Source organism: Macaca nemestrina, chromosome 5 (assembly GCF_043159975.1).
Source record: "Macaca nemestrina isolate mMacNem1 chromosome 5, mMacNem.hap1, whole genome shotgun sequence".
Taxonomy (NCBI): domain Eukaryota; kingdom Metazoa; phylum Chordata; class Mammalia; order Primates; family Cercopithecidae; genus Macaca; species Macaca nemestrina.
In genome coordinates, this window is record NC_092129.1 from 141,844,500 (window position 1) to 141,858,372 (window position 13,873).

The window sequence follows — 13,873 nt, forward strand, 5'->3', positions numbered from 1 at the left end:
TTAGCACAGAAAGTCCTGCAACATGGGAAATCCCCAGTCCCAGACCAGCTGGGATGGCTAGCAACCCTATTGCTAGCTTCCAATATGACTTCTTGTTCGGTGTGACTGAGATGGTGACTGGGGAGTGAGTTACGTGAGAGACCAGGCAAGGGATAGAACACTCTTTGTGCTGGTGGCTGGTGCGTGTGTGTGTGTGTGTGTGTGTGTGTGTGTGTGTGTGTGTGTGTCGCAGGGGTGGGTGGTGGTGGTGATGGCAGCTTGCCAACCATTTCACAGGCATAGGTTTCTTTACTGGGCCAGTATAGAGGGTATTTCTTCTGCAGTTCCAATGATTTTGTGAGCTCTCTATATCTGTACTAAACTGCTCTCTGCTTAAACTACCTAGAGAGTATTCTGTTGTCTGCAACTGAGAAGCTCAACTAATACATACAACAATTGTGCCAGTCTCTTCAGTACGTAAAGAGCTTCTCAAGGGACGCTTGAGATAAATCAGTATCTGGACAATCCAGGGGGTTTCTCATCACCAGTCCTTTCACTTGATGAGATAAGTGGCTGTGTCTGTCATTTCAAATGCTCCAAAGATAGAGTCTGCTGCACTGTGTGGCAAGATCTAGCCCCTGTCAGTGTGGTCAGGCAATGAACACAGACCTCTTGCTTTCTAGGCCTCTGTACCTGGGTATCAGGCAGACTGTGGTATCAATTACAGTGGACCCCGCGCATCCCTCAGCCATCCAGGCAGGTGCAGACAGTCCTCAGGCTAGGGGTAGGCTTGGGAGGCTGATTCAGTCAGAAGGTTGCCCTGGAGAAGACCAGGTAGTCCCTACCGGCATGCTTAGAGGACATGTAGATCTATCATGGATGGTCGGGACAATCACCGGTACCAGGATATCAGGATCTGGTAAAAGATATTCCCAGAGGAGGTTCAGTTCAGAAGGCAGATGGGGCAGCAAACTTCCTGTTCATACACAATGGGTGAGAGACCCAGGGACCTGATTCAGCCCAGGGGAATGAGTTCAGGTGGTGTCTGGGTAGGAATCAGGGTCAACAACCATCATCTGGGACTTAGAGGAGAACTCAGTTCAGAGGCAGAAATTCAGATTTCTTGAGGGGCAATCTAGTGTTTATCTTTGAATTAGCATGAATCCCTATAGAAATGCGGTGTTGCTTTGCATGTATATGACTTTGACTTTACACAAAGAATACAGTATTATGAACCTTGTTCTGTATTTCACTTTTTAAATCCTAGTACTGATTTTTTAACATTTGCTTTCAGGTACATTTATTTATTCATTTACTTATGAATAGCTTTTATACAGTAACATGCAAAATATTAAGTGTGTTGCTCAATGAATTTTTAATAACAGCTTTTTTGAGATATACTTCACTAATCACAAAATTCACAGTTTTAAAGTTTCAGTAGTTTTTGGTATATTCACAGTTGTGCAATCTTTACCGCTGTCAAATGCAGAATATTTTTATCATCCCCCAAATAAATTCTGTACCCATTAACAGTCACATCCTGTTCTTCCCTGCTCCTCACCCCTGCACCCATTAATCTACTTTCTGTCTTATGGATTTGCATCTGCCTCTGTGGATATTGGATATTTCATATAAGTGGAATCATATATGACCTTTCATTTCTGGCTTCTTTTACTCAGTATAATGTTTTCAAGGTTCACCTATGTCATGGCATGCATAAGTACTTCATTTCTTTTTACTGCTCAATAATATTCCATTGTATGGATATACCATATTTTGTTTATCCATTCTTTAGTTGACGGGCATTTGGGTTGTCTCCATATTTAAGGTATTATCAATATGAATAATGCTGCTATGAACATTCGTGTATAAGTTTTTGGGTGGACATATATTTTCAATTCTTTTGGATATATACCTATGAGTGGAATTCCTGGGTCGTATGCTAATTATATCTGTAACATTTCGAGAAACTGCCAAACTGTTTTCCAAAGCGGTTGCCCCTTTTTACATTCTCACCAGCAATAGATGAGGGTTCCAATTTCTCCACCTCCTTGCCAACACTTGTTATTTTCTTTTAAAATTATAGTTATCCTAGTGGGAGTGAAGTGGCATCTCATTGTACAATTTTTGCATTTTCTGAATGACTAATGGTGTTGAATATTGTTTCATGTGCTTATTTTAGTGACCATTTGTATATTTTCTTTGAATAAATATCTACTCAAATGTTCACTGAATTTTGATGTATGTGAAGTTACCCTTGTGTAACTATCACCCAAATGAAGATACGGAACATTTCTAGCTCCCTAGAAGATTCCTCTGTGCTTCTTCCCAGTCAAGTTCTTTCCCCAAGAGTAACTATTATTCTGATTTCTATTACCATAGACTAGTTTTGTCTGCTTTTGAACTTTAAAGAAATGGTACTGGATGAGCTTTTTTTTTTTTTTTTGGACAGAGTCTTGCTCTGTTACCCAGACTGAGTGCAGTGGCATGATCTTGGCTCACTGCAACCTCCACCTCCTGGGTTCAAGCGATTCTCCTGCTTCAACCTCTCAAGTAGCTGTGATTACAGGTGAGCACTACCACGCCCAGCTAATTTTTTTTTTTTTTTTGTATTTTTGGTAGATGTGGGATTTCACTATGTTGGCCAGGCTGACCTCAAGACGTCCACCCACCTCGGCCTCCCAAAGTGCTGGGATTACAGTTGTGAGCCAATGTGCCTGACCATGGATGAACTCTTTTATGTCTGGCTTCTTTTACTCAGTGCAATGCACGTGAAATTTATCCATGATGTTCTTTGCTGTTTTTTTTCCATTTCCTTGTAGTATTCCATTGTATGGACACACTACAGTAGGCTCACTCATTCTACTGTTGAGGTTGATTTGGGTTGGTGGTTGTTTTGGGCTATTACAAACAAAGTTTCAGCACTTTGAAAAGTTTGTTCATTCAGCTGGTCTCTCCAGGAGTACAGATTAGCTACCTGGGTCTCAGATCTGGCTGCCACCAGAGACTTAGTGGTGGAGACACACCTGAGACCTCAGTGGTGGTCAGGCTGGGATGCTGGTCCTCAGTCTGAGGAGGGTGAGCCAGTTGCAGGGTGGTGGTGTGGTGGCATAAAATTGCTGAGCTGTGACTTGAGAGAAAAGGCGAAGGTGGAGGAGGCAGGGGGTTTGAAGGCTGGGGACTAAGAAAGGCAGAGACACTCATGAGGGTGTCCCCAGAAGTTCCCCTGCCTGGCCAAGTGCTCAGGCCTCCTCCGACTGCTGAGATCTCTATGTCCAAGCTCCCCCTTCTCCCCAGCCTGGCCCCAGGGAGCAACCCTGATGGAGACAAGACCATAGTTACTCACTTCTAGAGATGAGTCAGAGGCGAATCAAGGGGCATCACCTCTCCCAAGGAACTTTAATTATGTAGTGACTGGCATGGGGACCATGAACTTGCACTCATGTGAAGGGCCCCCTGGGCATAACAGAAAATCACAGTGTGCATGGTGCCTCTGGAACTGGGCTACTTGACCCTGAAGGGGCATGGGCATTTGTTACTAATGTGGGACCACAACCAGGAAAATTCCAGCATTTTCTTAGGCTTAGCTGTGTCTATGAAGGTAGAACCACCAAACAAAATAAGTATTTTCCTAGTGCCAGGGCCACCAATGCAGAACCTACCCACCCACAGTCCTTGGGCAGATCAAGGCTGTGCATATCCTCAGCCAGAACTGCATTCTGGACATGAGCTACAGGGTGACCTCATGAAGGTCCACTGTGGATATGCACGTGGATATTTTGTGTAGTGATGCTGTGGCAGCTGGGATTGGAGGCAACACAGGTGTCCATCGCTAGACGAATAGAGAGGTGGCATGTGGCAGCATCCCCTGCAAACTCTGGGCAGCAACCAGAATGATGAACTCCATCTGCACATAGCATCTCTGCTAGACATTTTGAAATAGTGCTGAAGTTAAAAAAAGAAAAGTGAAAAGAACAGAGTCTGTAATGCAATACCATGTGTATGAATTAAAAAGGCATAAACATACAAATCTAACCTCAGGGTACACTACAAAAGAGAGCGGTTGCCTATGGTGGGGGTGGTGAAGGGTGGGAATGGGAATGTGGGTGGGAGAGGGCTCCTGCATGATGATCTGAGAAGGATGAGTGCCCTGGCCAAGACACTTAACACTCACATACACCCACAGAAAGAATGGGAGGGAGGGAGGGAAGAAGGAAGAAAAGAAAGAAGGAAGGAGAGGAGGAAAAGAGAAAGGAAGATAGAGAAAAGGAAGGAGGAAAGGAGGGAGGGAAGGAAGAAGGGAGAAAAGAGAAAGAGAAAAAGGAAGGAAAGAAGGAAGGAAGGAGGGATGGAAGGAGGAAGGGAGAAAGGAAGAAAGGAAAACAGAAAAAGAAGGAAAAAAGAAAAAAGAAGGAAGGGAGGGAGAAAGAGAAGTCACTTCTGCTCTCTCAGACTTGCTCAAGGACCTTCACTAAGGTGGGGGCTGCCAGTGTAATGTTCAAAGTTGTTGCCATTTCCCAGGAGTTTCCAAAGGGGCGGGGAGGGCTGAGTGGCACAGTTCCCACCGCCCAAGGAGAAGGGAATTACCGGTGTTCTCCTCCTCTCACTAATTGAGCACTCATCTGGGCGGGCCTGGGCTTATTGAGTTACCAATTCATCAAGATTATGAATGAGGTTTCTCCTCCTCCTTGTGGAGCAGGTTGAGATTTATACTACATCCTGGGCAAAGGATTCTCTGGGCTTCATCTTCCTTTCTGGGGCTTCTTTCTTTAAAAGCTGGGTTGGGCGCCCTTGCCCAGAGAAATCTCAAAGCTGAGAGTTCTCCTGCCCACCCCCAGCCCTCCCCCAGGCAGGAGTTGGTCCTGTGAGGAAAACTGGTCATATCTAAGCTTCTACTGTTTTCCATCTCATGTGTGTCCCTCCATATGCCCCCTCCCTCAGTCCTGTCCCCACCTTACCTCATATCCCTCAGCAAGGTCTCTGCTCAGACCCTAGCTCCCGTTCTAGGGAGGGGAAGCTGGTGCAGAGTATAGGGGATAGCATAAGGGCTCTTCAGGAGCCGTAAACAGAGTCCTGCTTACCCTGAGCCCATAGCACTGGGGTGTTCTTGTTTGCCTATTTGTGAAGGTCTTCCCAGAGGAAATGGGCTATGGCACCACAAAATGGTCCAACTGGAAGTCAAACATGAGACACTAGAAAGCATCCTACAGGCTGCAGTGCTTGGGGATCTTGAGACACCTGCCAGAAATCCTCAAGGAGAAAAGAGGAGTTCATGGACTTGTGGCCTTGAGCCTCTTGTGCTGTCACTTACACCCATTTCCATAGAATTACAGAGTGTCGGTGCCGGACACTAGACAGTGTAACATCATCTCGTCCAACTGCCACTCACCATGTAGAAGGGAAGTGGAAAGGGAGGATGTTTCCAAGGGAATGTGGGAACAGAAGGAAGTCACGTCTCCCTGTGCCGTCCTAGACTACTGCTCTCTCTCTCTCTCTCTCTCTCTCTCTCTCTCTCTGTGTGTGTGTGTGTGCGTGTGTGTGTGTGTGTGTGACATGTGAGCAGCTCCTGTTTTGACCTGAGCCTAGAGCGTTCCTCCTTGGAAGGGGACTCTATTTCACAATCCATCTGGTCCTGGAGCCCAGTGGGGCTAAGTTTGGTTTAGGGATGGAGGGAGAAAGCAAGTGAAGGAGAGACAGATAGAGAAAGAGATGAAAAGACAGGGACAAAGATCTCTTGGCAGAGAGAAATTATAAAACAGGGCAAGAAAGAGAGAGAACAGCAGACACAGGGATGGAGAAAGTGAAGAAGGAGGAGCCAGAAAGAGAGGAATGAAGGGTGACCAGCAGACCAGGCGGAGCTCACAGCCCACCCTGGCAGAGTTTCTTTTTGCAGGGGATTGCTCTCCCTGTCGCCACCCTCCTGGTCATTCTCTGGAGCCCCTGGTCGTGAGTGGGCATTAGCTTAGCCCAGTGTTGGTGTTCAATTGTTATCCAATCTGAGCCTCCCTTACTGCACCCACAACTACCTGGTTAAATAAAACCTTAAGGAGGGGTGGCAGGGAGGAGGCCCATGTGAGCCAGTGCCCTGGGTAACTCCCACTGTCTTGCTTGCTTTTTTCCTAATCCTGAGACCTGAGCCTAAGCAAGCCAGTGTGTGCTTTGGCCCCAGAATCCCTGTTGGGGGCAGCAAAGGAGACACAAAGTGATGGAGGAAGCACGGTGGTAGCCCTGTGGCTTCAGTTACCCTGTGTGAGACAGAAATCAGGGTTGGACTGGAGGAATGGGGAACAGGTATTTCCTGTGGTCCTGCTGAACAGTGGCTCAACCAATCCACCCAAAATGGCAGAAGCAGAGAAACTGTAAACATGAACAGCAGTGCCATAGCAAGAGCTGGCCTGTGGAGGCTGGCACTGTGAGTCTAGGCACAGCACCCCAATGTACAAAGAACCTCCACTTATGAGCCATGTGAGGGCAGGCAAGGTAGTTTAACTTCCCTGACCTCAGTTTCCTCATTGTGAAATGGAGCTAATAATAATAACCTAACAGGGTTGTAGTTATTTAATAAAATATCCCAGCACGGTTTCTGTTCCCTAGTCAATGTATAATCCACAGTCTTTCCCCCCATTCCTTATGAGAAGGCACGGTAGCTTCTAGACTCTGGGCAGAGCCCCACACGCAGCAGTCAGGATGCTCAGATGGAGAAGCAAAGCCCTTAAAGCTCTCTAGCAGCTACAGCTACCTGGTGTTTGGAAGCCAGGCAGAGCCCCACAGATATGCATGGGAACACCCAGGATCATAATGGAGGAGGCACAATGCCAATCACTTAAATTTAGGTGTTCTTGGTTTCCTAATTTGATGGAAGGGTAAACTGAGGCAGAGAGTGGGGAAATGACAGATAATGCAGAGTGAACAAGTCTTACTTTGGAAAAAACAGTTTCCCTGGTGGGAGAGGAAGGGAGATTGTGCTGTGACTATCACCCAACTCAAATGTGGAACCCAAGATGGGCAAGAAGCTCAGGTGGGGCTAATGCTGTACGAAACACCTGGTTAGCTCCGATAAGCAGCTGTCACAAGCCGGGACTCTGCCCTGGCTGCACTCATCCAGCCCAGAGGGGCCACCACTCACTCCTTTCTTCTAGCTCACTCTGTCTTCATCCCCAGCTGTCAATTCATGTGTCTCAAAATGACACGAGTTAAACATCTTAAAGAACTAGGGATTTATCATATGGCGATGTCAACTCAGAAAGCAGAACCAAGGATTTGTATCTCAGTAGTGGATGATTACAGTTTTATTGGTGCTATGAAAGCCCTATATCCTCACGTGTTACAATCTGATTAATAGGCAGTGTTAGGGGTTGAATTACACCCCCCCAAAAGATATGCTGAGGTTCTAACCTGTGAGTGTGATCTTCTTGGAAACAGGGTCTTTGAAGATATAATTAAGGTAAGCTGTGGTTATTAGAGTGGGCCTCCTCCCCATATAACTATTATCTTTCTAAGAAGAGAAGACAGAGAGAGAAAAGGAAGATGGTCATGTGATGGAGGTAGAGGTTAGAGTGATGCAGCCACAAGCCAAGGAATTCCTGGGGCTACCAGGAACTGGAGGAGACAAAGAAATATTCTCCCCTGGAGGTGGCAGAGGAAGCATAGCCCTGCCAGCACCTTAATTGGCAACCCCAGGAAATGAATAGAGTAGAAAAGAAAAATTAAGTGGGAGGAAGGAGGCTGGGAGGAAGGAGGACATTCTGTTTAAGGGACCCCTGGAATCTCTTTTCTTCTACCCCCATGTCCTTGTCTATTTTCTATCCTCTATCTCCTTTCAACTCTTCAGCCAATGGATCTTTAACTCTTAAATCAACAAGCGTCGGTGACCTGCCTCCATGTGCCTGGCTTTGTGATGGAGGCAGAAGCGGCCCAGAGATGTGAGTTGAACTCCCTGCCTGTTGACCTCTAGCCTCCCGAAGGCAGTTCATGGGAGTAGGAAAGGGTGCCGGCTCCAGGGTCAGAGCACCTGGGCCCAAATCTCTGGGTGACCTCAGGCATGTGATTACGTGCTACATAGCTTGCTTCCTCCTCTGCAAAATGGGGAAAATAACACACCTATTTTGTGAGGTTCTCTTGAGAATTAAATGAGATAATATATGTCAAATGATTAGTACAAGCAATCAATCAGCATTAATTATTGTTATGACTGTTATTAGCGTAGGGAAAATAACATGAACAGCATTCAGCCGACTACAGGCTAAAGGGTGATAAATGCTGGCACAAAGGTGCAGATGAAGCATTTTGAGAAGAAAGAAGAGAGATGAGTTATTTCTACCCAGAAATCAGGGAAGTCTTTGTAGAGTCACAACATTTGAATAGAGCCTGAAAGGACAGGTAGATGTTACTCAGTGGAGAAAGGAGGGTAGTGTGTGTGTAGGTGGAGAGGGGGCTTGTGGGAGGGATAAGGGAATTTCTCCTGGAGGAAACTGCATTCACTGAGGCAAGGAGGTCTGACAGGTTCAGCAGAGAGAGTAGATCTATGTGTGTGAAGCATCCTGTGTGCGGTGCATGGTGAGAAGTGAGACCTAGGACAGGCTGGGTCTAGATGGTTGTGGCTCTGATGTCAGGAGAAGGAGTTTGGTTTTTATTATGAAGACAGTGATCCCTAAGGGAGTTACAGCAATATGATGGAGGAAGCTAGGGTGGGGACGGGAAGGCCAGCAAGTTCTCAGTGGTCCATTCCAGTGACAAAGGAGGTCTGAACCAGGCTGGGGTGGCGAAGAGGAAGGGGCAGATTAAAAAGTCATGGAACTAATACTGAAGGGATTTGATAACTGGTTGGGAGTGAGAGGAGACGGAGAGAAACATCTAAGATAGTTTCTTGGTTTCTTGCCAGAACTATCTGGAAGGAAAGTAATGGGAGAGTCTAGACTCCATAAAGGCTGAGGCCTCGTCCTTTCCCCTTACCCCATGCCAGCACCCCACAAAGCCTGCATGGGGTGGGTGCTCAATACATAAATATTTGTTGAATGAATTTGATGCCAGAAGTGGGGAGGGAGACCAAGGGAAGAATAACAGGCTTGGAGGGGTGTTCACAGTATGGTCAAAGTTAAGATACCCACAGGACCGTCATGTCAGGCTGGCCTGCGGGCTGCCAGACATGCAGCCTTGGGGAGAAGTGCGGGAGGGGGATAGAAACTTTGGAGCCAATAGCAACCAAGTGAAAACAAAAGCCACACGTGGGTTTGAAGTCCAGAGATAGCTCAGATCTCTCAGCGGGCTCCATGAGATTTGTCATAATAATTAGAGACAATCTCAGATGCTGGGTGTAAAGGGAGCACGGTGACAGATGAAGGTAAATTAATTATCCTCACAGCAACCTTGAGAAACAGGAATGTGCATGCACGTTTCCTTGCTACGATACAGAGAAGAAAAAGGATCAGAAGAGTTGCATGATGTCCCAGAAGACAGCCAGAGCCCTGGCACAGCTGCAGGAACACCCAGGAACTCCTTCCTCCACTATCCCCCCTTGGAAATGTCAGCATGGGTACTTTCCTCATCAAGGAATGATTTTAAGAATTTGTTTTTAAAATAAAAAGGGGTTTTAGAGTTGGGAAGCCCTTCGGGCCATAATGAGTTGTGTTTTATGGGACCATTCACCAGCACCTGGAGAACAGGGATGACCTATAAATATATTCATGGATTCAGACCCAGGGCAGGTTTCATGGGCTGATTACAAATGCCTTGGGGATGGCATCAGCATTCAGGAGACACAGTCGCCCCCGAACACCAACCACAGTGCCATACACACCTTCACTGCCTGCACTCCCACCCCCTCCTCACCCCTGCTGCGGCAATGCCAACTCCTCAGTCTCAACAGCTCCTGGAAGCTCTAGGTCACCTTTCAAGAAAACCACAGTTCCTGATCCAGATCAGGGCAGCCCAGGTCATTATCTTTGTCCCCTCAACCCACATAAGCCCAGCCTGTTCAGCCTCATCCACATGACTTCCTCAGTCAGCCTGGCATCCCACCCTACTGGGTCCCCTTCCCACCTCCTCTGCCATCATAAGTTTCATACAGAGGGTATAGCACTTGAAGCTAGGCCGACCTGGCCTCCAGTCCTGACCACTTAGACCCTGATCTTGCGTGAGTCAGTCTCAGAGACTCAACTTTCCCATCTGTGAAAGATCTCTCTCCTTGTCTGTACCCTCCTGGGCCTAGCACTATGCTTGGTGCACATTTGGTGGTGGTCCACAGAAGCCACATGGATGCATGAATGCACGGCTTCCTGAGAGGATGACACAGATGCACGTGGATTTGTATCACTTGCTGAATGGAAGTGAGACTTAACAGGGACCTCTTAGGAGCCTGTGGGCTCCCCCAAGTATAGAAAAAAAAAACCTCTTCAGTTCCTTTAAGGGAAATTTCAGGCACCTAGCTATGCCTGAGAAGTAAATGTGGTAAGGAAGAAGGTAATACTAGCTTAAGACCATAGCCAAGGAAGTTAGAATCATGGGATGTTTGGTTCCCTGGTAGAAACTAGACAACATCTTAACACATGCCAATGAGTTGTTTTTCAGAAACCTGGATCCCCACCAAATGGATCTGCTGGCACGTAGACCCCAGGTAAGGGGAAACTGACGCCTGGACTCCGACCTCTCTTTGTTCTAAATTTCTCCCTGAGGGGCCTGGAGAAAGTCACATCCTCCAGCCAGAGCTAACATCCCTTTTTGCTGATCCCACATTTTTAGGCAATCCTTCCTAAACCAATCATAAATCAAAATCTTTGAATCCACTTCTGACCTGTGGCTTCCTGCTTTGAGATGTCCCACTGTGTTAGGTCAAACTAATATATGTTCTCCGTGTATTGATTTATGACTTTGCCTGTAACCTCTGCCTCCCTGCCTTTAGAAACCCTTACCTGAAAGCCATCTGGGAGTTGGGGTTTTAAGTGTGAGCCGCCCAATTCTCCTTACTTGCTGCCCTGAAAATAAATGCCTTCCTTTCGTCTGCTGCAAACCTTGGCGTGGATGTTTTGGCTTTATTGTGCCAGGTAAGCAGACACCAATTAGGGTTGAGAACAGATGCGCTTAGTAAAATAAATTGCTTCCAGATGCTGGTGACACCATCTTGGCCTCCTCTTGGTATCCCATTTGGCTCTCTATTTGAAAGCCTCGCCTGGGCATGGTGGATCAGGCCTGTAATCCCAGCACTTTGGGAGGCCAAGGCAGGTGAATTGCCTGAGGTCAGGAGTTTGAGACCAGGCTGGCCAACATGACAAAACCCCATCTCTACTAAAAATACAAAAATTAGCTGGGTGTGGTGGCGGGTACATGTATTTCCAGCTACTCAGGAGGCTGAGATGGGGAGAATCGCTTGAACCCAGGAGGCAGAGGTTGCAGTAAGCTGAGATTGCACCAATGCACTCCAGTCTGGGCAACAGAGTGAGACTCCATCTCAAAAAATAAAAACAAAAACAAAAACAAAAAAACAACGATAAAAAGCCTCTGTCCATCTTCTGTTGCACAAATCCCGCCTCACTCTCTGAGCCCTGGTGGAGCTCCATGTTCCTCATGCAGCCCTCCTGGCTGCCCCCAGCTGGCACAACTGCATTGTCTGGCTGCTATCCACCTTTTGGTCAATACACTTAGTTTGCACTAGACTGGCATCACCCAGCTGAGTTCTAAGGCTGACAAGGTGCTGTTTCGTATTTGTCTGTGTTTTTATTCATTACATAGACCCCAAATACAGGCAGGCTGAGCACTCCTCAGTTGCAAAATCAGTCACCACAAAGGATTCTTAGATTAATCACCCAGTAACATAATCTTAAAATACTGATTTTGGACCTGGGACACCGCCTAGACACTGGTATGTTCATGGGTTCGTATACACATGCACACATGTGTGCACACACTTTGGGGATGGGATAGTATTTGTTTTCCTTTGAAACTTCACTGAGCTGCCTGCCAGTTCAGAGGGGCCTAGGTCTGGGCCTGGAGATGGTACACATGATGTAAGAAAGGTTTCTCTATCCCCTGGGGCTGGTTGACTGCGATATGGCTGCTCCTTTCCCTACGGATATGAAGTGCATGAGGTGGGGTGGAAAGGGACAAAGCTGTGCAGCTTGAGCGTAGGAAGGGGCACTCCCACGCCTGAGGTGCAGGGATAAGAAGGGGGGCACAAGGATCCCAGCCTGAGGCTGTTTCTGAAGGTAGGTTGGGCTTACTCATGGACACCCATTCATATCACACACACACACACACACCCCCCACAACGACAATAAGTACACAGTCTCCAAACATTCCCTGCTTACCACGCACTGATGCAGTGGTATAGTATGGGCTCCAACTGGCTTCTCCTCATGGAAAAGTAGGAATAAGGAAGGGATGTGCTGTGAGATGGAAGGGGCATGTACACAGTGTGCAGCCCTCATTGTCTATTGATTGGTAACTTTGTTAAGCAAATATTTACTTTGCACCTCCAAGTGCCAAACACTGAGGATACAGACATGAAAAAATACATATACCTGTACAACACAGTCCCCTAATCATATGTATTTGGGGTGAAACCCCCACACATAAGCACATTTAAATGTAGGCTCACTTGCATCACAAATGCATTCACACACACACACACACACACACACACACACACACAACTATACACCCATAGACACCCAGCAATGGGCAATGGGGTTTTGTCCTATCACTCACAAGAAAGGCAAAATGGGAAGCTTATGGTTTAACAGCCAAATCTGGGCCCAGTACTATTTCCTGGTTACCTCTCCCGGGGCCAGGGGCCAAGTGTCAGATGAAGTGACTTTTTAATATCCATCTGGGAATCCAGAAGGTAAAGGAGGTGGTAATAATACTCCTTTTGTAACCTGTCTGTTTCTCTAGCACTTGAGAAAATTGGATGCTATTAAAGTCAATTTAACTTTAAAGGGCAATGAACAGTGGAGACATGATAGAGACAGGAAAAGCTCACAGCTGCAGCCCCGAGGGCTTGCTGGAACACTGCAAGGTGCCTTTGGGGATGGGACCTCTGCTCACATGGATCTTTTAGGTTGTCCCAGTATGGTTTCTCCAGCAACTGAGGTGTGATCCTAATCCAAACTTTTTGCAGTTAGTTATATTCACCCTTCTCTCAGCAGCTCCATGGACAGTGCCTTTGGGGGTTCCAAGTGAACTCAGGTAAAGGAGAGATAGATTAGACCTGGCCCTTAGGGAGCTCCTCAGCTGATGGGAGGGTCATGGCTGTGACTTCAGAGAGCTCCTGGCCTCATCCAGGGGATATCCACATGGATATGCAAACATACGGAAGAAAAAATAGTATTGGAAGATGAAGAAATATTCATGAAGTATGATGAGAATTTATATGAAACTTAAAAGCATAAAAAATAATTTCACATATTGCTTTGATGGACATACGTGTGTTGTATGAAGTGCACGCAGTCCTTGCTCTTCCCTGTTCCCATGTACAAAGTTCTGTTGTGGTTTAGTCGAACCAGTCCCCAACAACAAGGTCAAAATTTGAATTATGATAGCGTATTGACTGTGTGTGATTGCACAAAGTACAAACTTTGATGCAAATTCTTCATTCCACACATTTCTCCATGAAGAACAGATGTGCATCCTGATTTCTTCTTTCATGGTCTGTCAGGTGACTGGTCACTGAGCATTTGCCATCCAGTTTTCCAGTTTACATACAGCAAAGTGTGCAGCTATGTTGCTTCCATGTCTCTGGGTGATAAACCTACGTTACGCTTTGCAAAAATAGATAATCTAAAGAGGAAGTTGACCTTGAAAGATGAAAGCACAGAAAAGAAACAAAAAGTGATAATGCTGCAAGTGGAATTCAAACAGTATGTCAATGGAACTGTAGAAGGAAAAGCTGGTGGTGGGAATA

General features: G+C 46.5%; 1 long non-coding RNA gene across 5 annotated transcripts in view; it reads left to right on the plus strand.

The window, feature by feature from the left end:
* The window catches only part of LOC139363406 (uncharacterized), a 62,395-nt gene extending 51,285 nt beyond the window's left edge, over positions 1-11,110 (plus strand). For 3 of the 5 annotated variants that reach the window (XR_011623741.1, XR_011623743.1, XR_011623744.1), the window contains 3 exons: positions 2,432-2,548; positions 9,341-10,591; positions 10,877-11,110. This is a non-coding gene — a long non-coding RNA (uncharacterized lncRNA). Of the gene's footprint in view, positions 1-2,431; positions 2,549-2,601; positions 3,094-7,810; positions 7,902-9,340; positions 10,592-10,876 lie in introns of those variants that run through there. The other 2 variants (XR_011623742.1, XR_011623745.1) reach the window with 2 other exon arrangements.
* Positions 11,111-13,873: the final 2,763 nt, after the last annotated feature.